Genomic DNA, 24,358 nt, shown 5'->3' with positions numbered 1-24,358 from the left:
TTGTTTCGTCGCGGAAAATATTTTACACACACAAAATAGTTTCTTCTGTTTCACATGCGAAACTTCTTCGAAGAAAAGAGTGGGTAATGATTCGAATCAGTAGTTTTAAATAACATTCTCAGAAATAGCGATACAAGTGGGAACGCGAATGAATTTTAAAGCGGTGGTTACGATCACTAACAACTAACTCCAGAAAAGCGTGTGACGTAAATGAAATGCTACGATAGCCGCAAAACGGAGTTTATTGTATTGTAATACACACAGGGTTCTTCACCAGTCATGCTGGTGTCTAGTGCGTCTTCGAATAACTTCTGTATGATTCAATTTATATAGGCTATAGTTCGCAACTTTCCGAAATAATGTAATTATTTATTTATCTATCTATATATCTAAATATACAGGGTGAACGATAACTATGTGGACGAGCTTGGACGGGTGATAGTATATCTTAAAAAAGCAAAAAAGTCCTAGTGAACATGGGGGAAATTACGTCCTGTTTAGGAATGACAGACTGTTGAAAGCTTGGGAACATGAACTTCAGATGCCAACAGCTTGAAAACAATACATCGTGGAGAGTGCGGTTAAAAACGTCACTTAGAAAGTCATACCTACTCTATTGAAAAATGCATATTTGAAAACGCAGCTACGTGTGCGCACGGGATTAACAACGTGTGACACTTCTTTCCTTTACAGCATGTTCGGAAATCCCTCCGTTCCTTTGGGGAATCCCGTGCGCACGGATAACTGCGTTTCCAAACATGCATTTTTCAACAGAGTAGGTATGACTTTGTAAGTGACGTTTTTAACCGCACTCTCTATGATGTATTGTTTTTAAGCTGTTGGCCTTTGAAGTTCATGTTCTCACGCTTTCGACACTGTCACTCCTAAACGGGCCGGAATTTGTCCCATGTTCACTACGACTTTTTTTGCGCTTCTTGTTAGATGAACTATCACCCCCCCAAATTTGTCCACGTAGTTACCGTTCACCCTGTATATATATATATATAATGAAATTACTATATTTGTAACAACTCTTGAGACACCCGACTGATTTCGATTAAATTTTCAATGTAGATAAGGTTCAAGCCTGGAATGGTTTTTATAGCTTCACTTTGAAGGTGCACTTTGAAGAGAAGGGGAAGATATACCAAAATGATCAAAAATGACCAATTTTAATGTCGAATCATAGTTTTCGGAGTGGCTGATATGAACAGTGTCACTTCCGATGCCGTTTAAATCCAAATTCAGTCCCCATTTGTACTCCTACGGGGGATGGTGACATGTAAAAATAATTGAAAATTACGGATTAATTGAAATCCATACTGAAAAACGTTGTTTTTCACCACATTTTTCATCTGATATAAATATGATTTTTTAAAAAATACTAGTTACAGCATATAAAAAATGTGATGCAGGCCTACTTACAAATCAGTTTAGTACCAATGTTTTATGGTAGTATTTACAGTAACTTGTTGAAACGTTTGTCTCCAAAATGTTAAATATATATCGCAATAAATTGTGTAATCTGCTGAAAAAAAAAAAAAAAAAAAAAATTAAACCATACTGTTTTACGATAGGTATAAGGAGCAGATACCATACTATTTTTCGATTAGTATGGTAAAATAGTATTTTTCCATACTATTTTACCGTAAATTATTAATTATATGTAAACGTTATTTTAAGTGACTGAAGCGAGGTTATCTTACAATAATGTTTTAAAAGCTGGTCATTTGGGGGCCAGGAAATCATTTGGAGGGGCCTGGCCCCGATGGGCCCCCCGTGGCTACACCCCTGTGTACAGTGGAAAGAAGTGAAGTGTTGAATGCAGCGAGCACGAACACCAGGAATGTTAAGTAGATTTATATTCTTTTTGTTGCTATTGTAATATGGAATAGGCCTAGTAAGAAAAAAGGGCAATTCTTGCCTGAAGTTATTGTGTTGTACCAAATGCTTCCACAGCAGCATGAGTCGAATATTAGGTACGCATGTACAGGTATACAGATGTGCCTCAATATATTGCTAACATAAAACTACAAAACATGTTTTGAAAGAAGACGACGAGATGGGGTGAAGTGACTAACATATTTTATGGTGATGTGAATAGTCCTGTTAACATTCTATATATCATTAATCATTTCATTTACACAATATGGACCAAAGAACATATTTACATCTATTTCTTGTCTGTCCTCCAAATCGCAGTCTCGTATAGGAGAAATCTGGGTTCAAGACCTATTGGGAACTCAAATATTGTGCTCTTTCTTGTAAAGTCAAACAACTCAATGGCTTGTACCCGAGACGGTACTTTGGACACGATCTCGGGTTGGTATGCCTATTTGATTCTTAAGCATTTCTACAACAATAGCTTATGTACCTTTACATCATGTAGAAGTTCTTCGTTAGCTGCTTACTCATTATTTAGTAGTTTATATCTTGTTATTAACATTATAAGATATGTCAAGGACACTTCTTCTCACCACTTCACACCATATGTATATACACTTCATCCCCACGTGTGGGGTGAAGTGAATAATTTACCTTGTATGATTCATTTCTTTCTTTTCACGTTACTTCAGATACGATACGAACCATACTCGTACTTTATATTCAGAATGCAGATCTATCTTATTCATATATAATTGTTAATCAGCCTTGCTACCATTTCTGTGTATGATATTTTGACTTTCATGCTTACTATGTTCACTTCCCCACGAATTACTAGGTTTGTGCCACTTATTTCAATAATAAAAGCTTTGGAAAATTTTTTTCCAAAGGTGATGAAAACTACATTACCTGGTTGATCACATAATACAATGGTAAAGCGTATTGTCCTCGTCTGCAAACACATATTTTTGCCATTGTTCAGCCAACAGTTAGATTTAGTGGAGAAAAAGTATGTTATGTAAAGAACGCTTGTATTGCCCAATAATCAGCGAAGGTCTTCCCTGTCAAGAAGTGTTTAAGTGTCTTAAGAGATGATAGTAAGTGGGAGAATATGGTAGATGAGAAAGAGTTTCATATTGCAATTCATGGAGAATCTGCAATGTTTTTTGAGTGACATTTGCGCGTGCACTGTCATGCAACATTACATCATGTTTTTTTTTTTTAACAATTTCTGGGTGCTTGTAGGTAATGTTGCTGTACATTTCATGTTGTTCAGTACTGTCACAATACGCAATGATGTTTCCGCTTTGATGTAGAAAGACATGATGAATCAATCCAGCCAACATCATCTAGGGGTTTTGGAAACTGTCCTGAAGTTTGATCAGCCACAGTCCTGCAGATCAATTTTTTTTAAATCAAAAGTTACAATTAGGGATGCACACGAGACAAGATTTGTGGCTGTCTCGACTCGAAAATGTGCCGTAAAAGTGATGTCTCGACTCGAAAAATGTATATTTCTCTATTGGAAGAGCTGTGTCTCGACTCGAAGTTTGTCATGAAAATCCTGTCTCGAGTCGTCTCGTGCGTATCCGTAGTTACAATTTGATGTAGGAAAGTTTCCTAGATATTCTTGACACTCATAGAACTGGGCACCACTACATGGCGATTCTTGTTAGCCGCTATCAATTCATATACCTATTTAGCACCCACAAATCGATTTTTTTACCTTATCTATTGCACGCAGCCGCTGAACGACAATGGCATAATGTATGCCTAACTCATCTGCAATGGCACAAAAATTTTTCGGAGGGACCACTTCCAGGATGTTCCTTAGAAGCTCATCCGAACACGGATCTCATTCTGCAACATTGTGTCACTGGAAAGAATTTGACGAACGGTGAAGGGTAACTTGATTCGCCATTTTTGGCCAAACTGCACTGTTAAGGTTTTGCTGTACCGAGTGTACATCCCCGCCCAGAATCGCCCAGTTTAAAGTCGTAAAGAAAAGTAACTCCCAGTTCTGTTATTTCTATTGTGCACTTTCATACGACTCTGTTCAATTGCTCATTGTTTTCTGATTGTCTGGGTACCCCACCTGGTTTCCTGGTCGTGTACAGAGTTTGTGACTTTAGCAGTGTCACTTTAGTTCATCTCTGGGTTACATTGCTGAAGTAAGTTTCCCACCATACCATTCGCACCAGCCAAATAGAAGAAAAGGTGTCTCATGAGACTCTCCAATAAACCGAAATTTTCACATTTTTAAAATTTAACTCATTATGAACTTTGGCTTCGCTAAGGACTAAAGATGTTACAAATGAATGTACACTGTAATTTGTTACAAGTAATACGTATGTATTACACACAACACTGTATAAAATATTTACAACTTTAAATTCACATACAGGGGCGTTCAATAAGTTTTTCACAGATGGTTATAATATTGTTATTAGGTACAGTATGATGATGAAATTTTAGGTGAACATACTTTGATTACTTTGCTATAAGACCACGTCTCTCGATGTGGTATCCATCTGTTGTGGTGCATCTAGTCTAACCTTATTTTTTGAAACACGCCTTGAAAATTCAGGTGGCTGACTTTTACACCACTGTATCGTTTTTTATAAATTTATAATATTATATTATATTTATTATATGAAATGAAAGTAATGTAATGATTTGATGATTTGATAACAGATTTATTAAACAGATAATATATAATGTCACATTTTGCTTCTTTGCTATTTACAGGCACGGTTATGGAGAATATTTAATTAGCTATATATGTGCCATTAGCATTAGCAGATATTTTTAAACAAACACAATAATGAATGGGAGCCAATTGAGATTTATATTTTAAAAAACAAATGTATTAGTTAACATGATAATTATATAAATGATAAATTTGAGTACTCAGTAGTATGAATGGTTAGAGAAGCCTGTTGCTGGAAAACCTACCAACAATTTGGCATAGTTAATGTCATTATAATAATAAGCAGTTAGGAAAGGACAACTTATTGGCCAGGAGAGTGTGCTGCCATTCTTGTAGAATTTTGAAGAGACTGTTTAAGGTTTGGTAGTTAAATTAACTTGAATTTTTAAATCAAATCATCACTTGTTAAAAGTGAGTCCTTTTATATGATTGTGGCAGAACTCTTTCCGTTTCACCAGAAGTTGTTTACAATGGTTGATACATTTGATAAAATACCTTGTTTTTTTAAAAAAAATATTGCTATTGCCTTTATATTTAAAATGAGTTTTTAAAAATTTTAATTATATTTAAATATTATTATTAAATTTATATTAAACAACACACCACTGTTTCACACAAGAAATGAGTGCCTTGTCACTGTCGAACGTTTTCTCCTTGCAAGTGGATCTTTAGGCGACAAAACAGGAAGAAATCCGAAGGAGCCAAGTTTTGACTATAGGGAGACTGGAAACGATTTCCAATTCCATTTTCATGATTTTCTGCTGTGTCATCATGGCTATTTGAGCCTTCGCATTGTTGTGATGGAGTTTGATAACCTTACCTTGCAGCTCTGGTCTCTTAGTCTGGAGACCACGGACGGTGACAAACAATCCAGTGGCAAACAATAACGCTCCATGTTATTTGTGAAGCCATATTCCAAGAAACCTATGAAAATGACACCACACTGATTCCAGAAAAAGGAGGTCATAATTTTCTGGTCTGATCTGGAAAGTTTAGGTTTCTTAAACCGCTGCAACCAACATTGGATACTGGTGGTCCAGGAAAAGTAACCAGGAAAATTTAAAATGGATAATTTACAGCTGAAAAGAATAAAATACAAAAGCTGTCAGATGTATTAGCTGTGATGTATTAAAGGTCAAAATATTCTTCCTAGTTTCAAAGTTTATGGAAGACTAGCAGAAGGGCTCGCTTTCGCACGAGAGGAATATGTATTTGTAACTAAAGAACTGAATAGAATAAAGTAACTAAAGAACTGTAATGTATAGCAATGCCTTTGGCGTTGCGATTGTCAGAAAATAAAGAACTAAATAAAATAAATAATAAGCAATGAATTCGGCGTTATCCTATCAGAAAATATAGGACCAAGTAGAACAAATAACGACAAAATACGTCTTCAGTATTGCTCGTGTGATTGAGAAAATAAATAAACACGAGAGACGCCGACTAATTCGAGTTGACATGCACATTATTGGGTGAACTTGGGCTTAAATGTCATTTGGGAATGTCACCAATTAGCTTAGTGACACCGAAAATTATGGAGTATGGTCATTTTATTTTTCACTCCTACCTCATGCCGATGGGGCTGAACTTGGTCGTAGACGGCATCGAAAGTGTCACTATTAACCTCAGCAACTCCGAAAACTATGGAGTCGACGTTAATGTCTGTCGTTTTCGGATACTTTTACATGTCATTTCCGTCCCACCGTTTAGGGATGTCTTTTCCCTTATAGTATTTTTGCCAGATTATAATTCATATTTGTATGTCAACTGGTTTATAAATGAGATTACATACAGGAATTCATCTTCTAAATATGAGTAATTCGTGAGATATTCTATTTTTGACCTTTGAACCTCTCCTCTCTCCTTAACAAAAAGTTATAAATAGCCTACGTCTTTTCCAGACTTAGGTCTCTTCGATACAGTCATCTAGAAGTATGCCAAGCCAACGGTATGTGTTTGTATACCGGACAAACAAACATACATAAAACATTATTTATTGTTTTCATTTTTATATAAGAGGCACAATAACATTACAAATTTTTCAAGGGTCTTTGACAATACACTTTCCTTCTACAATTTCTAAGCTCTTAAAAACAGTGTCTTATAAAAAAGAACTGTGTGAGATTAGTTTAAAATCCTTCAAAATTGATTTGTTATTTATTGGAGACTTTTTTTCCAAAATTATAAAATATATTTCTTGCAAGTATTTTAGGACTATAAAAACAATGTTGGACTGTTAAAAGATGTAATTTTCATTAAAGTATGGTTAGTAGGTAACAAAGATTTGTGTAATATACTTGGTTGGTTGTCTTTGACTGTAGCGTCTGTTTTCAACATTGAGATTATATCTACGAGGATCTACGATTTAACGTGGAATCCGAGCTACACGGTCTCTTACCGGGTATTGTAATAAACATTTTTGTGTTTTAAATGTTGCAATTGTTTATAATGAAACTATCCCAGTTGCCAATCAAAATTACCTGTATTATCCTTTACTATGTAAACCCATGTATGTTTGTCATATGTTAATTCCCATATCATATACTTTCTGTTTCTATTTCCCCTAAAAATCGTAAGATTTTCTTTTTGTTTCTAAAAAGAAATATGACAACTCTAAGCTTAAATATGATACGAATCATTTACTCGGTTTGCATTGGAGAGAAATTGTTTTCCATCTGGACTCGAATGCGGGACCTCTTGATTACAAGGGCGACAAGTCTCCGATTTATCCACGGAGGACACATGACGGAAATACGTTGCACTGAACTTGCATACTTGTGAATATCTCCAGAGTTACTTCAGAAGGACAAATATATATTCAATTTTACTAGTGAAATCACTGCATGAAGTTACACACATTATTAAAATAAATTAATAATGAAGATCTAATTTATCCGAGTTTGTTAAATGAGTCAGAAATACAACGATTTCATTCAATTTGTATATCAATAAAGGAAGTGAATAAAGATATTAATCATTTGAGTTCACTGTGGCTCTGAAACATTCACACATATACTTATACAGAAAATACTTTTACTTTAATAAATCACTTACATTCATGTTTCCTGGGTTTGTTATGTATGATATAAGATCTTCTAGTTAGTTTGAGATATGAGGAAAATTCATCATCAAATTCACACGATTTGTGACATTTTTGCTTTTAATTTTTTTGGGTTCAAACCATTTGTTTTTTAAACACCTGGCTTAAACCACCCAACCCTGCTTGTTATTCTGTCTATTTCCTTCCAAACCAATAATTATGTATAAAACAAGATACCAAATTTAATTTGATAATTAATTTGTGCTTCCTTGCAGAAGAGCTTAAGAATCTAAAGTGTCAAAAGAACTTGATGCCAGAGATAATATTGCATTGTATTTTGTGTGAGCCTGTGGCGTGATCCTGTAATATAACTCTCTTATAATTGTCTGTGCACCCGCAAACCGCTCCGGCTTCAAGCCTTGGTTGTAGTTCAGAGCTAGAGTTGCCAGACGTCCAGCTTTTGGCCAAATCATTTGGTTTTGAAAGATCAAAAATGATTCCCACCTTGTTAAGTTAAGGGGGCGCGTTTTGTACTCTTTTTATGGTTTAAAAAACAATTCTTGTTAAAAATTGAGGATTTCAACATGGATAAATTCTATGAAAGATATTGTTTGGGTAAGGAAATAGTAACATTTGAGAAACTGAAGCAAGTTATATCAAATGGAGAAAACTATATATTCATCGTAAAGGAGTATTGTCTTACGAATTTCAAAAACTTACAAAATAATAACCTCTTACATTTTTTCATATCCAACTGCAATACTGAATGTGAGAAAATATTTTGAAAAATTAAAACTGTGGACAGATACTAGAAAGAGACTCAATGGTATAATACTTCAGTGTATTACTAATTGAAGTAATTACTAATTGAGAAACAAAAATTACAGTGCTTTGTATTTTCTATCCACTGTTTCTATTATAATAACTGCTGAAGTTTGCGTTTATTACATGGAGCGTTCAGAGCACAAGGCAATCAAGCCTTAAAGTTGTGAGAAAAATAGACATGGAAATTTTAAGTTTGTATGGTATGCTTAATTATATGGAAAATTTTAAACTTCTTTTCCTTTACGTTGGTTTAGTATGCCTTGATTTGAGACTTTCAAATTTCATCCTATTTGCAACTGAAAAGTATCTACGTATAATTGAACAAGGAAATAGTTATAGATATATGATAATTAAATTGAAATTCATAGTAATTTGGCTCATGACAAACATTTTACCATTTAATATCATAAAAGTTAGAGCCGCGGCTATTGTAAAAGAGTGGTGCTTGAGTGATTGACTGTAGAAATTCAAACTTCGATTAGTAATAATTTCACAGCCTTGTTTCATTATAACTTTTCAATCAGCGGAGAGAAGGGCGTGGGTCATGGATCAGAGTTGATAACGATGGCTTTTGGTTTGGCGGAGTGAGTCACAGTGAGTCAGAGTGGTTCGGTTCATGGTGGGTGGCGTGTTGGAGTGGGTCATAGTGGATTGCAGTTGGTCGTGGTGGGTCATGGATCACGATAGGTGGTAGGTCAAGTTTTCAATTACCCACGCCATTTCTAACTAGAACTTTCGATAATACCCGAACTTTGATAATTTCAAGTACACGAACGGTTTCGAGTAACCGATGACAACTCGATAAATTTTCACTCCCGAAATTTGATAGGCCCTCAGCCTTATCGAACACCCCTAGTTTGACTCCAGTTTGAACTCGTACAGAATACACGCCTTTATGACGCTCTGTGGAGGTCCCATGTTCACTCTGTCCTTACGCAAGTTCACGGTGTAACTAAAGTGCAACAACCAGGTAGTATATTGAATATATCCACATCAACAACTGCCCTTCACCTTATCTCCATTCACATTCAACTCACGGTGTGAGTTGAATGCAAATGGAGATAATTTGGTAATATATTGCTCATTAGTAGGGCCCGGAAGTTGAGGAGAAATCATCTTTCTTACGAGTGCCCGAAGACGAGGCTTAACCCTTAACAGGAAACATGTGTCTGTCAGACACGTATGGTTTTTCTTTGTATTACATTGGCAACACTGATTCACTCAATGTATCGGTTTTCTCAGTACCTTCCTATTATTTAGTTGTACGTGTGTTGCAGTAGTTCATTGTTGGCGTTAATGTCTGAGTGAACATTTATAGATGATTTTAGAAAACCTACGGTGTCTGAGAGGCACGCATTTCCGTTATCGTCTATATTTTTGCGTGTTTATTGGACACACATTTCCTGAAGAGACAGTTTTTCTTTCAAAAGGTAATGTGGTTGACTTTCATTTACCATGAAAGAGAAGCTATAGAACTCTTTAAACATACTATTTTGTTTGTATGAGATTTTATGTATTTGCAAAATATAGACCTAGTACTTCGAGAAACAAATGTAAGAAAGAAACTGTAAATACAGAAGATCGTTATTCTACGGCAAAAATTCCAAGAATGCTGAAAGTGGAGGAGGAATTTATGTTACTGTCTTCAGTAGAATCTGATTAAGACCCCTCATTTTTTCCTGAAAGTCAAGAATCACCTACTGACAGTGAGGGCGATACTAAATCTGATACAGTGCAAGGTGTGAGATCAAGTAGTAACAAGAGTGTCAATGTGAGCAGCCCTACTCAAGTTTCATGTGATAATGAAAGCCATAGATACAGAGGTAAAAACAGTTTTGTTTGGAATTCAAATGAACCACTAAGAAACCGAAGGGTTCTTCATCAAAACGTAGTAAGAGGGATGCCTGGTATAGCCACCCATTTAAGAAATTTGGGGGAAAATCCTAGCAAAGTTGATATTTGGTCTACCTTATGTGATGATATAATTGAAAAGATTTCAACATGAAGTTGGAAGAAGGTCGAAACAAATTTGAAGTAGAATAAAGTCAAACTACAGATCTACTGATCTATCTGAAAATAAAGCCCTTATTGCTCTCCTAATGTTCTGTTCTATTTGTAAATCAGGATATGAAGACATGTATTCACCATTTTCAAAACACTTTCGGACGACCTCTATTTAGAGCTACCATGTCCGTCAAACGTTTCCAAGCTCTTTTGGACAAATAGCACATTTGGACAGGGTAGCTACATGTGGACAAATAGCATATTTGCATGGTAGTAATGTGTAGAATTAAACTAACTTAAAATTTGTCACTTTTTAAATTTATGTACTATTTTTATTTAGATATTGAAATATTTTCTGAATTTATATGCCAATAGAACCGAATTAATGTATGTAATTCTTGTTTACCATATTTTCCTCGCAGTACAAAATATAAAGTTTAATTAATCTACATTACACATATGATTTTTAAAAAAGATATTGCTTTTTACATGTCCGTGTCCCACAGACAACCATTTCCTGTAAGCGAGAAAAAATTACGTTTCCTGTTAAGGGTTAACATAATATATGTTCATTTTGGGTCATTGTAGGCCAGAAAATGGTAGGTTTTATTTGTCCTTTTTTGCTTTTTCGGTGGTTTTTCGTTTATTGATCTTTTTTAAAGCTTTTAATATGTCTTAACGTCTCTTTTTGCCCTTCATCTTTCAACAATAAATTTATTAGTCATTAACTCGAATCACCACCACCTCTTAAACATCTTTTATTTAGTAAAGAAAATTCAAACGATAAGACATTCTTCAACGACTGGACTGATAAGACCAGATCTGCAACAATCGCAAGTCAGGTAAGGAGGCGTAACAATGTCCTCCAGCAAGGAAGAGTAAGGGTGGGAAAGTTTTCTTATTTTAGTTTGCACTTCAGTTTGTGGAAAAAGGACAGACCATTAACCTACCAGCAGCTTGTATTTCTTGATCCATTAAGTATGTAATTCTAATTAAATTAGATCTTATTTTTACGTCCTTTTTTCCAGTTTTTAGGTCCTTTTTTATAGATATTTAGGTTTTTTATAGGTCTTTTTTAGACAATATTTAGGGCTTCAACTTCCGAGCCCTACTCATTAGTTATTTTAATTATTACTTCGAGACTGTATCTGTATTGGTACGCCATCTTATAGTCCCGCACTTGAATTTTCCGTTATTTGTTTTATTGTGCTATTTACTGTAAAAAGGACATGCTTACTCATGTGCTCGGAAATGCGGCATCAGGATCAAACGTTGAATGCTAATAAAGAATTAGCTAGATTGATTGTTAACCATAATGTTTGTCTAACCCCATTTATAGATCTTATGGTTTAGCTCTTGAATTTCACGTTGGTTGTCCGTGTTATGTATGGTGATTATCTAACTGAAAAATATCAGCCCATAGTCTGAATAATACTGATTCTACAGTTTCGTTGGCATTGGTCTTTATGGCTTAACCATAAACACATATATAATACAACACTTCAGTGATAAAATTGCTATTCATGGATCATTTTCGAGAACAGCAATAACTATAATAATAATACGATGCAATTTTGTATGGCATGCTTATAACAGTAGGTTATTCACTACGTCACCGTTTCGTACCGACATATGCAGCGTTATAAAGGTAAAATTTTAAATTTACAAAGAGGGCGTACTGAAAAATTCCTATAATTTAGTAAAACTAAAACTATTGTAGATAATGATCGTTTGACTATGTACCATCTCATCCATGCTCAAAAACGGAAACATCGTGTTTTAATTTCAAAATTGACCTTGACCACTCAGCAAGTACTCAATAACGCAAGTATAATCGAGCACACATTTATATGACATGCCACGAGTTGTATCATTCACCTGAGAACAAGGTTATAGTCTTGTAACTTACATTTATGCCAGGCTATACAGTAACATCTAACATGGCTACATGTTCATCTAACATAAACCATAGCGGAGATTTAGGAAGTTGTTCTCAGTTTACAGCATATAGTGTAAGAGGTTTCAGCTGCTCTTCCCGCTGAAACTGTGGAGACTGTAGCGCCACCACTCAAGGAAGTTGGGTACTAGGAACTACTAAAAGCAAGAACGAATCAAATCATTCAGAGGGCGTGAGTCTGATAGAATTAGCCAATGATACACTTAGCTACTACCAGTAGCAGACGATGCAGTTAGTTACAACTCTAGCCCGTAGTGTCGCAGAGTCACTTTTGTTGCATTGTGGGAACGATTTGAATTTCCATTAGGAATATAGGGAGTGGTTCATCATGGTAATCACAGGTTTAGAGCGTTATAAAACTGGAGTAGGTGGAATGGTAGTGGAATTTTATCAAAAGAGGCTTCCTATTACTGCCAATGCGTTTTCCATACTTCTTAATGACATTTTGCATCGTTTTGTAATTAGTAAATCTTTTGCTACAGGTATAATAATATTAGTACCAAAGTTATCAAGTCCTTATTGCCTTAAGAATTATAGAACACTATTTTAAATGTTGACTACAAAAGTGTTGCAAATTGCCGTTTTTAATAGGTTAAAAGGGTTCTCTCAAGTATTTCGTACCCGATACAAGCAGGTGTTGTAGAAGACAAGAAAATACTTGATGTATTGATGAATCTTCGCGATGCAGTGGCATATTTTGATTACAATAAATGTAAAGGTGACGTCAATAGATTTAAGGACAGTTTTGATTTGATTAACTATGGGCATGGAAAAACTTGGACAAGATCAACTGTGATCACTCAAGTGAAAGTTTTATATGTATTTGCGTAATCTAAACTCCAAGTTAATGGCTTTAAACACAGTCTCTATCAATCAAGAGATCAGTTCGACAAGGGTATCCACATTCTATGGCTTTTTTGTTTTCATTTTGCCATTAATTTACGACTTACATGCAATGTCAATAGGTATTTCCTTTGCTGATCTCAGCCTCATTCGGTTCATGGGATTTTCAAAGAATTATTTTTCCTATTAAGATCGTTGACAGAATCAAGATTCTGTCAATCGTATATTTTTACTGCACGGTCGAATAGATGATTTTAGGGAATTGGGCTATAGCTACTCACAAGGTGAAAGCTTATGCCAATCGCGGAAATTTCATAGCCATTGTCTTGAAAACGAGTTTGGGTTATTAACACATATACTATATTATATGTGACTCACTTTTCGTATTTAAGTTCTGTTATGCCGTTGCCAGGTCACATTGCTCATTCTATGCAAGCTGCAGTTTATTTGTTTATTTGGAAAGGTAGCATTTTAAAAACAGTCACGTATGTACTTACTCAACTTAAAGATGTTGAAGATCTTCGGTAGATATATATTGTAAAGGTAATTTTACTTTCTGCTTAATTGGAGTTACAAATTACAGCCCCATATACCCAGTTCGCTAAACTATGGGGTTTATATTTGACAGTAACCCTTATGGGGTCTATATACAGGCTACGGAAGTAGCCCCTTCCATCAATATCGTCATTCTTTCACATACTATAAAATATTTGTACGATGTCCTATTGAACTCAAGCTACGTGACCCTAGACTTGAACATTCCCAAACATCAGCATATCAAAATATTGTATCGATCTTATCAATGTAAATAATCTGTTGCAATTAAAGAACAAGATAAATTCCCTAACTATAATTGAGATAAGATCTAAATAAATATTAATTACTAAATATTAAATGTCAGCCAGAGCTCTACACGGTACCGAATTGTACATAATATCAACTTACATGAATTTACAATTGGTATATGAACTTACATGATACGTGAACTTATATCAGAAAATTAAATTAATGTCTATAGGAATATGTTTGCATTGCAATAGAGACGAGACTTTACAACATCGGCTTTCTAGTTGTGACTTGGTGATGGGCATTGGGTTGACACTTCGCAAATTTCATACATATTCTACGCCATTGTAATATCAATTATATTTCACCATCAATAATTTTATTTCCTAACTTTTCATACTTTCAACGATACAGGAAAATAGTGGAACCTTATTGTGTGCTATAACTGTGGAATATTTGGTTCGAAGTCAGAAACTAACTCTTGCAGCCTGTTACTTTCATTTATTAAAAGAACGATGGAAGATCACAGAAAAAATCAAACGAAATCATTTCGCAAACTACTTATCTGTTGTAGATGATAAATTAAAAATGGTTTATTCATAACTGTTTGCGTTCCACTTTTATGGATGTTCTCATTTTCTCTGATTAACATGTTCTGAGGTTTGTGAGAATGTGTTTTTGGTACAAGTTTAGAAGAGAAAAATGAAAAGCCAAGCACATCGAAAGATTGCAGGAAAACTACCAAGTCAAATGAGATAACCAACAACTGAAATAGTAGATAGGGTAAAAAGCGAGTGAAAAACGAGCAAAAGAGCAAAAGAAATATTCTGAAATCCAAGAAGGCGAGATGAGAAATCATGTAAATTGGAAAGGCAAATATATTCCGAAGAAAAGTATTGGACCAAACTGCAAATGTAAAAGGAAGTGCTTTTCGCAACTAAGTGACGTGCAAAAGTGAAACAATTCTATGATATTGGTGATAAAAATATTCCCCATTTGGAACATTCGGGAAACATTCCAGTCTCCCATATTCACACCTGTTTTGTAGACATAACAATATTAGCACGAAAGGTCATGCCTAGATCAAAAGTCTCTGTAATCAACATACAGTTGTGTGAGAGAGTCGCGTTGGTATCCATGCATATATGCATTACTTTGAGACTTTGTTTGTGTCTCCTCTCTCCTCCCAGATTTCACTTTTGAATAATAACGGTTTATCTTAATCTAATTTTCCCTAGACAGCAGTTGCATAGTTTTGACGTGTTTATGTTTTTCGACTATTTTATGTAGTTATACCTCCTCTTTGACAGATATAGCATGACTAGCAATTTAGGGAGATTTTTTCATTCAAAGAAGGCGTTCATTCCTTACCTAGAATCCTTTTCTCGTGCACACACAAAACAAATGTAAAGTGGTTTTAGGTAATCTCTTCGTTACCCTACTTTTGAAATGATTAAATACTAGTTTCCTGATTTCATCTGTATCAACGATTCAGATCTATAGGAGTGGCCATAGACTTTTCGATCAAGTTTGTGTTGACATGTTGACCCACCGTTCTATTGCACAACTGTAGACAGTCGATACTTCCTCCAGCTTCTTTCACTTTATAACAACTTTCAAACGATACGCTTTTTGACCTTTCTTGCTATTTCAAAATTATAAGCAGGACTCGTCTGAGACTCTATATTTTGTATATTTTGTTTACACCTAAAGGTGGATCACCACCCTGAAGTCAGTACATATTTTAGTCCATTCGCTTAATTATTGCGCAATGAAACGTTACATCATAATTATTGTATATACCTTGTAACCCATTGTGCAACAACACACAGTTGAACTTCAGGCACATCTTTTGTAAGTACTTTATTTCAAATTAAAAATGTTCATTAGTGGAAATATTCTTCTATCTTAGAAAAGCTGGTATTGTTTAAAAATATAGGAGTGCTTTTTCGTGCATGAAATAAATACATGAAATATATAAAACAATACATTTCGTCTTAAGTTGCTTTTAGTATTTAAATTTGTATATTGCGTATAATTCATTTCAAGATTGGGCCGTGGTGACGGATGCGCTTTTAGTGTAAAACGGGGTCTAGATTTGAAACGGGACCACATCACACCACATGAGATTTCTGACGTACAAATGCCGTACCGGTATGCATTGCTTTTCTCGGGGTTTTCCTGTTTCTCTCTAGCCGATTAACATCTTCCTTCATTCGCGTCTGATTTTTATTATCCTGCAATCAGCCACGTCAATGACGTATGGCTGTCTCAGCTGTTCAATTATTTCACTTCATTGGGAGACTTGCATTAAGCAGGATAAAGTGTAGTAGATTTTCCTTTTTATTTTCATAATTCGTTTAAATATTGCATACTCATACGAATGTTAATATTACGTTTTCATAAATATGTAACATATGTAATATTACACATTCTTATATAATATTACATATTTCTTACATTTTAAAGCTATTTTTGCTAAATATTTATGTACATATTTAGGGGGTTGATATTACATAAAAATCGGGACTCTAATCATGAATGTTGAAAACTGGTTGGTCTTCGACAACAATATGTGAAAAAGATCATGGTTGAAGCAAGGAGAAGCTCTAAAATATGTGGCAAAGACGACACTGACACCCAGAAAGGTTATACTTTCCTGTTGCTGGGATTGAAAGGGCATTGTGCATCAGAGCGATATACTTGGACTAGAACAACCGACAACTAGAGCGGCTCTAACTAACAATTCTAAAGAAACGGCTGGAACTGATCAATAGAAAGCGTGTCGTATAAAACGTGCTCAGAAATTGAGAAAACTTGGTTGGAAGGTTTTAATGCATCCACCATGTAACTTGAACTTTGTACCGTTAGTCCATGAGATACTTTGAAATTTTAATTATTATTACAAATTGTAATTGTTTTACATTGTGCCAAAAATAAATTAAATATTTCAACAATTGATTCAATATTTGGTATTTTTTTTTTTAGATCACAACAAAACAAAACCATCAATTGTACTGTATAGTCTATCTAACGAATATGAATTGGAACAAAAATCACCTAAAAGGGCAAGACGGAAAGAATGTTTTAGGATCGTTTTGTCGAACAATATTTTTTGTTCATTATTCTAACGCGGGTTTTGTAGAAATTATCATTCTGATTTATTCCAATTTTTCTTCATATTCTCAACATCTTTATTTTGAATTGCTTGAGACCTAAGAAATTAAAAAAAGAAAGAAAGAAAGAAAGAAAAAAGTACATTTTTCGAAGCTTGTAGGACTATGGCAACACTGTTATTTATCGTATGCTGAAATAAGTATTTTCACTTATACGCCATACATTGAGTACAGTCATGTAAAAAAAAAAAATGAATGGCACAAGTTCAATACCAAGTGAGAACAATATTCCAAACGACTTTCCTACGTGAATCACCGTGTATATATTTTTCGAGATATTTTGGTCTACCCTGACGCCCCTAATCTACACATAGATATAAGCTATACCTCGTTGGAAAACTTATGGGACATAGATTCCAACGAAGTAACTTTTGTGGCCCCCGTGCCCAACCCGTAAAAGAAGAAATAAAAGAAATTAATTCATTTTCTCGAAGTTGGTAACACTGATATTTGACGTGCGCAAGAATAGCTATACATAGGGTAACATCAGTTAGGATGTTTGTTCGTCTTTATTGATACCACTTTCAACGCTTGTAGCTCCTTTGGATGGAAAGTTTTCCTCCCCCAAATGCTAGGGGGGAAATAAAAACATCCAACTTTGTCCCCCTATCCTTCCGCTGTTGGACTTCTGATGTGGACGAAAAGCACACCGTTGAAACGTTTCGTCCTTCCTAAAGAGATAGACACCTAAATCCTCTCTCTAGGTCAATTAGGAGCGAAGCGATGGATGTTTAATCTGCTGGCTCACCCCTTGAGCCGTTTGATGTTGTAAGAGGAACGAGCACGTGTGAGGAAACGGGAGAATCTTAAGAAAACACACTGACACAACGTTGTCCTCCTCAAACTTACTTGGAAGAAGCGCTCTATAACGGAGCCACCGTGCTCTCCACAAACAGCTACAAGAAACAAAGTTGGTGGAGTGGGTTTATAAACAAGATGAACACTACCGTGTAAGTTTCGCAGTGAAATACGATCCAGTTAAAGCGGTAAAGCATCATGTCAGTACGAAGACTCATATTGATCAGGGGCGGGACGTGTTAAGAAATTTTCCTATCCAAAATTATTTGTCCCAGTGGGAGCTAGTCAGGAAGAGGAAGTGTCAGCGACAGATCTGATACTAACATATCACGCAGTAAAACACTATACCAATTACCTTTCACAAGACTGAGGAAATACGCTCCTATCTTACTTTCTGTTTCAAGATTCGAAACTGTCTTCCGGCATTCACTGTGAACGAACTTGAGCCGAAACTATAGTAGAAAATGTATTGGCTCCAGATTCTCTACAACAAAGTCTGAAAAAAGTTAGTTTATCTTCATTCTCGATTGTACGTGATGCTTCAAATAAGGAAATCTGAAATTATTTCCAGTTGCTATCCGGGGTTTCGAAGAAGGAATAGGAACAACGCCAGCTGTTATATATTTTAAGGAAGACGCTCGAAACATCAACTTCTTCGATAACCAAAACTTTAACGGAGCATCACTAAGGCTGGTCTTTCAGGATCGCAACTAGTTGCTTATGGTGCTGACAACTAGTTCATCAGTTACTGAAGGAAAAACAAGTCGTTTTCGAAATACTGACTAAAATTAATATTATACGATGTTGAGTTGTTAGTGGTTAAGATGTTTAATGAGTTTTCTTCAAATGCGAAGAAAGTGAGTGAACTTACGGTTTTATTTATATTTATTTATTAGTTTTTGCAATAATGTTCTTACACGCTGTTTGTCTTTTCACCTGCTGTAAATAGATTGCTCTAGCACTGACTATTGTTGAAGTCCCCCTTTCTGAGTCAGAGTGAAGAGAATAATTCCAAACGCATTAGTATATTCGTAGTCCATGCAAATGACAGCGTGTAATGAGAGGTTCCAGAGATTTACGTTCATTTTACCCAGTGTTATGTATTTATTTCATACAACCATAAAACATGTAGAATGTTAACTACATACAGATAACTGAAATATATTCCGTATTTCTGAAGATGGGTAAAGAAGGTATTGACTGGCAAAAAGTATCTCGTTATTATTTTATTTTATTTTTATTTATTTTTTTTTATTTGGATTTGAGGTATGAAAGAATATCGGATTGAACAAATAAAATTTGTGACAGAAATTCAGCAGGTCTACACTATAATTCTGAAAAATCTTGAAAAATCGTTTGACTTCAATAAAGATTCAATTTTCAAGCTTGCTTGCCAATTAAATTTTGAAGATTCCTTTAAAAATTGAGAACATGATGAAGTGTGTCCATTATTTGCAATTAAATATATATAGTGGACATTTTTTCTGATAAATGTGCAATAATTGACGTCTTGCTATTTATTAATTAATCATCAGACTCAAATATTACAAATATGTGGTTGTCTTGTTTAAAGCGATGCAAAGCCCTCAATTTGCTGAAAGTTTTTGAACATGTGTTAGCAGTGCCACCTTTTGTAGAGCGAATTTCCAATGTGACACTAAATATTTGGAATAATGAAAAAAACAGACTAAAATTGAAAATGGTGAGAGCCGAACTATTTGTGTATTTTAACTACCGTACGACATGTGCTGAATATGCTAAATTTCTCAAATCCAACAGTGGAAAAGAACTTGTTAAATCTGTGAAGTTAGAAAAGAAAAATAATTTTAGACTACAGGAACAAAGAAACTAGCGGTTTGCAGCAGTGACTGGATTCGCGTTATGAACGGTAACTATCGTGCGAAATAAATGCTTACTCTCGTAGATATTTAATATGTATTGTATTTGTAATCAGTTGTGAATAATAATAGAATCGTGAATTGTGGAAACGATGTAGACTGACATATTTAGAGAATCCATTTTGTTAGCGAATGGAAGATTGGATAAAAAAAAAATATAGCAAAGTATGTCCATAATTAGTTCAAGTTTACTAAATAATATATAACAAGAATGTGGGGTAATGGAAAAATATTTTTTGTCGTTTTCGTAGTTTTGATAATGTCACTTACGTTGTTATTATAATTCACGATTCAATAATAATAATAATAATAATAATAATAATAATAATAATAATAATAATAATAATAATAATAATAATAATAATAATAATAATAATATTTTGAGTTGTCCGGTTTCGGTTCCAGTCAAAGTTGACAACTGTAACTTCAGTATGAGTTGCACCTTATAAATTGGCGTGATTTTCATTTAAAATTAAACTTTAGGTTTAAAAAAATGTTGTTCTCGGAAATTACTTATGAGGATTCATACTGAAGTAATCATTTTGTTCTTGTCAGTGAAATATATCAATTGGATGTTTGATACTACTGTGAACAATTTTTTTTTTCGTTAAACGCTAAAAGTATTGATAAAGTTCTTCTCGGGCAAATCTTACTACGCTAAAAATATTGTACAATTGTTATTCCCTAAATTTAATTGTTATGCTTATATACTTCAGTGTTGTAATCATTTATACAATAACAACACAACAATTAAATTTAAATTTGATCTCCAAGGAGTAAACGCAGTCTCATTAAAGAATGGTGCTATGCCTACATAAAATTTAAAATTTAAATTTTTATACAATTATCTGATATTTTCTTGAATGTGAACACGTATTATTGTTTATTATATAAGTATTTGAAGGTAGGATAATCTAGTCACACCATTAGCAATTAGTATGTTTGTGCAGCTTGGAAACCATAGTAGTATTTTACCTAATTTTTGATTTTCCAAATAGAACACTTACATTACCATTGTTTATTGCATACTGATTGTTTCTATAACTTTATGTTTAACAGTTCGTAGAGTAACTCAGTTTCAGACACTGCAAGTGTCATTTGGGAAGTGCTGCCTTCTAGTGACGCGTGTGCTATTGGTTGGACACCCTGTAATAGCTAAATTCAAGGTTAGAAAACCAAGTAATTTAACAATTTATGTATCAAGTTTTTATATCGTACCTTTCCAAATTAATAGTAAAATACACTTAAATTGACACGTTACGCTTTAGATCATTTTTTAAAAATTATTATTAGGTTTGCGTATGTAATGAAATGAATAAAATGTTTTTTGAGAGTTTCTCTAAACTAGGGTTTAGAACTGAACCTAAATTTGTCATTGAAAGCAAAAAGAGAAGAAGAATAAAAATCTACAATAATTTTTAGCATTTCCTTATAAAGCAGATTCCAGCTTCGTGTCAGTTTAGTGCATTTGAAAAGATGTACTTCATGTAGTAGAAAAAAAGAATTGCATCCATCATAAATCACCAAACGTTCTATTTTAAGATTAATACAACATTTATTGATACTGTTGATGGAATTGCTACAATATTATCAAGCTACGTTCTAGTTCCTCCCGTTTGTATAACTATTAGTAAGCTAGACTTAGCCCTACTCGAGGTTCCTAGGAATGAGTGTTAATTTATTGCTTCCTGCTTCGTGTTTTATGTTCCACAGCTGTAGCTTCTGGAAAGCCTGGGTTTTAGAACGTATGCTTAACTGAAATCTTATTCCTTGAATTTGGAAGATTCCTAAACTATAACCAATACATATGCAGCTAGGTTCTAAATCGAAGAGATGTATGAAGGTATTTAAATTGTGTCTATCAGAATTAGGTCATATACTGTTTCTCTAAGCATTGTAGCTGAACTGGTATCAAATTATATTTTTTGTTTAGAACAAAGAATGGAGAAGAAAATATATATGAAAAAGTAATTTTCTTATATCTGTACTTGATAACCATGTGTTCAATATACCTTCAACCACTTCACTTTTCAAGGGAATAATTTATAGTATTCCTAAGAACACTACGTAAAAATGCGCCAGTACATATATCTCAATTATACAAAAGACCTTGTCTGCGGATTTGTCCTGGGATATCGAGATATAGAATTGTGTTCTCATTAAAATGTTAGGTTTGTTGAAAATTAAAGATTAATATCTCGGAATGTTCTCTCGATTCTGCAATCCGTAACTAGATTTATTTTCAGTCCTCTTTCCGTTAATAAGCAGATCTACTCAAAAACTATTTTTAAAGAACAATATATTCAAAATATAATACACAATTATATGGTAATGCTATCTCTATACATATTGTTGTAGTCTATTGTATGCTTACGTGCAAAATTGTACTTATTATTTTCATCATTAGAACTGCACTTGTATTGTCTTTAACCAAAAATAAATTGCACCTGTCTGTCCAAATTTCTATTATGAAGCCACACTGAGCTCTTAAAAAACTACAATGTTTCTCAAATACTTGTAAGTACTGTGTGTATACCATACGGAATGGTATGGTATATATCAACTTAGTGGTTTGGCACGATTTCCTCTATTATTATTATTATTATTATTATTATTATTATTATTATTATTATTATTATTATTATTTTTATTATTATTATTATTATTATTATTATTATTATTATTATTATTATTATTATTATTATTATTATTATTATTATTATTATTATTATTATTATTATTATTATTATCTTGTAATGTTCTGAGGGGTTCAAAAAGCCTCTTTGAAATGTACATCTGAGGGAAAATGCTGGTAAAAAATACCAGAGCGTGGTACTGATGGCCTCTAGAAGTGTTCAATCTTACTTCCACCGAGCCCTTAGCTTCCTACTGTCTCCCCGAAACCCAGGCACATTTTACGTGTACTTGAGATATGTGGTACAAGCTAAGATAAAATATCAATTTTCCCCTGAATTTAACTCACTTTTTCTTAAGTTTCGAAGGGCCAATACAGTACTACCTGTTTTTTTTTTTTAATTTTTAAAAGATTATTTCTTGTTTTAAATTTGATTCAAATTTTGCTGTGATAAAAATATATTTCACGATTTTTTTCATGTTATTTTAGCTTGTAAATTATAGTAATAAACTTACCTGTAATATTTTTTACAATTGTAATTAATAGAATAAATTTATAGTATATGAAACTTCCTTTACAGAACAAGCTAGACACTTGAATTCCTTTGAGACGGTCGTGGTGGAGCCTATATAAGAAGTCTCTTCCTAGGCCTTCCAGAATCCAGGACTAATACTTAATTAAATGACAGAGGCTGCATGAAGCATATGAAATTTAAGGATACTTTTGAGGTAAGATGTTATTCTTACTCATAGCAAGTTCGATTGAAGCTATTTCCTTAGATTGTGTCCTTCATTTCCATAACCAATGATAGGCACGGGAAAACGAGAACTGCTGGAAAAGTTTGTGCATTCAACATGAACAAACAAACAAACAAAAGATTTGTCAAATTCTAAAAGCTATTTTTTTTCTTGTCTTTCAAAGTATTCATTTGTAAAATCAGTACGCTTTTCAGACACTCAAAATAATTTTGAAAGCTTTTTTTCCACTCTGAGGCTGCTAACTCAGAAGAGGTGATCGAAATGTGTTAGCAGGTGTTCAAGTGACACAAATCTCTTAACACATCTTATTTTTCATGTGTGGGAATAAAAAGAAGTCATTCGGTGATGAATGAGATGAGTATGGACAACAAACAAACAGAGATAGTAACCATTTAAACACACACACACATACACACACACACACACACACACACACACACACACATATATATATATATATATATATATATATATATATATATATATATATATATATATATATGTATGTATGTATGTTAAGAGCAGTAATGCAGCAAATTCCGCAAACTACTTAGAAGAGTGTCAAAAAAGTGACAGGAAAATTGGCTTCATACTTTAATTTAGTCCTATTTACTTTGCCTTTTGTACTTTGTTTCAAGAACAAGAAGATAATTTTTCGTTTCAATATGCTCAATGTAAATCAAAATCATCACATAAATATTAATAGGCTTATCTTGGAAAGATCTAGAAGTATTCACTTAGTGAATCTGAAGTTATAGAAGACCAAGTACTAAAGACAAGGTGGAATTATAGTCACAAAGTGAAACAAAATAAGCCGAAAATAGTTCATAGGTACTTTCTAGCAAAGCAGTTTGAAACTGTACATATTTGTTACTTCAGAAGTTCTTTCAGGTGTTGATCCAATAAAGAGATACAATTTCTCATAATAGTTCCAACAAGTATGAATATACTTTTGTGTTCTTAAAAGCCATGAGTCAAATATTTTTAAAAATTCGTGTTTTAGAGTATCAGAAATTTCAATATTATAGGCTTCGATAGCCTCTT

The 24,358-nt window shown here is 33.8% G+C and overlaps 1 long non-coding RNA gene across 1 annotated transcript in view; it reads left to right on the top strand.

Moving 5' to 3' along the window:
- The window catches only part of LOC145664522 (uncharacterized), a 139,544-nt gene that overhangs the window by 70,950 nt on the left and 44,236 nt on the right, over nt 1-24,358 (top strand). The window contains exon 3 of the long non-coding RNA XR_014127453.1: nt 23,137-23,284. This is a non-coding gene — a long non-coding RNA (uncharacterized LOC145664522). The remainder of the gene's footprint in view (nt 1-23,136; nt 23,285-24,358) is intronic.

The sequence above is a fragment of the Thermobia domestica genome, chromosome 11 (assembly GCF_964235325.1).
Source record: "Thermobia domestica chromosome 11, izTheDome1.hap1.1, whole genome shotgun sequence".
NCBI lineage: Eukaryota > Metazoa > Arthropoda > Insecta > Zygentoma > Lepismatidae > Thermobia > Thermobia domestica.
This window is presented reverse-complemented; position numbering and strand designations above follow the sequence as displayed.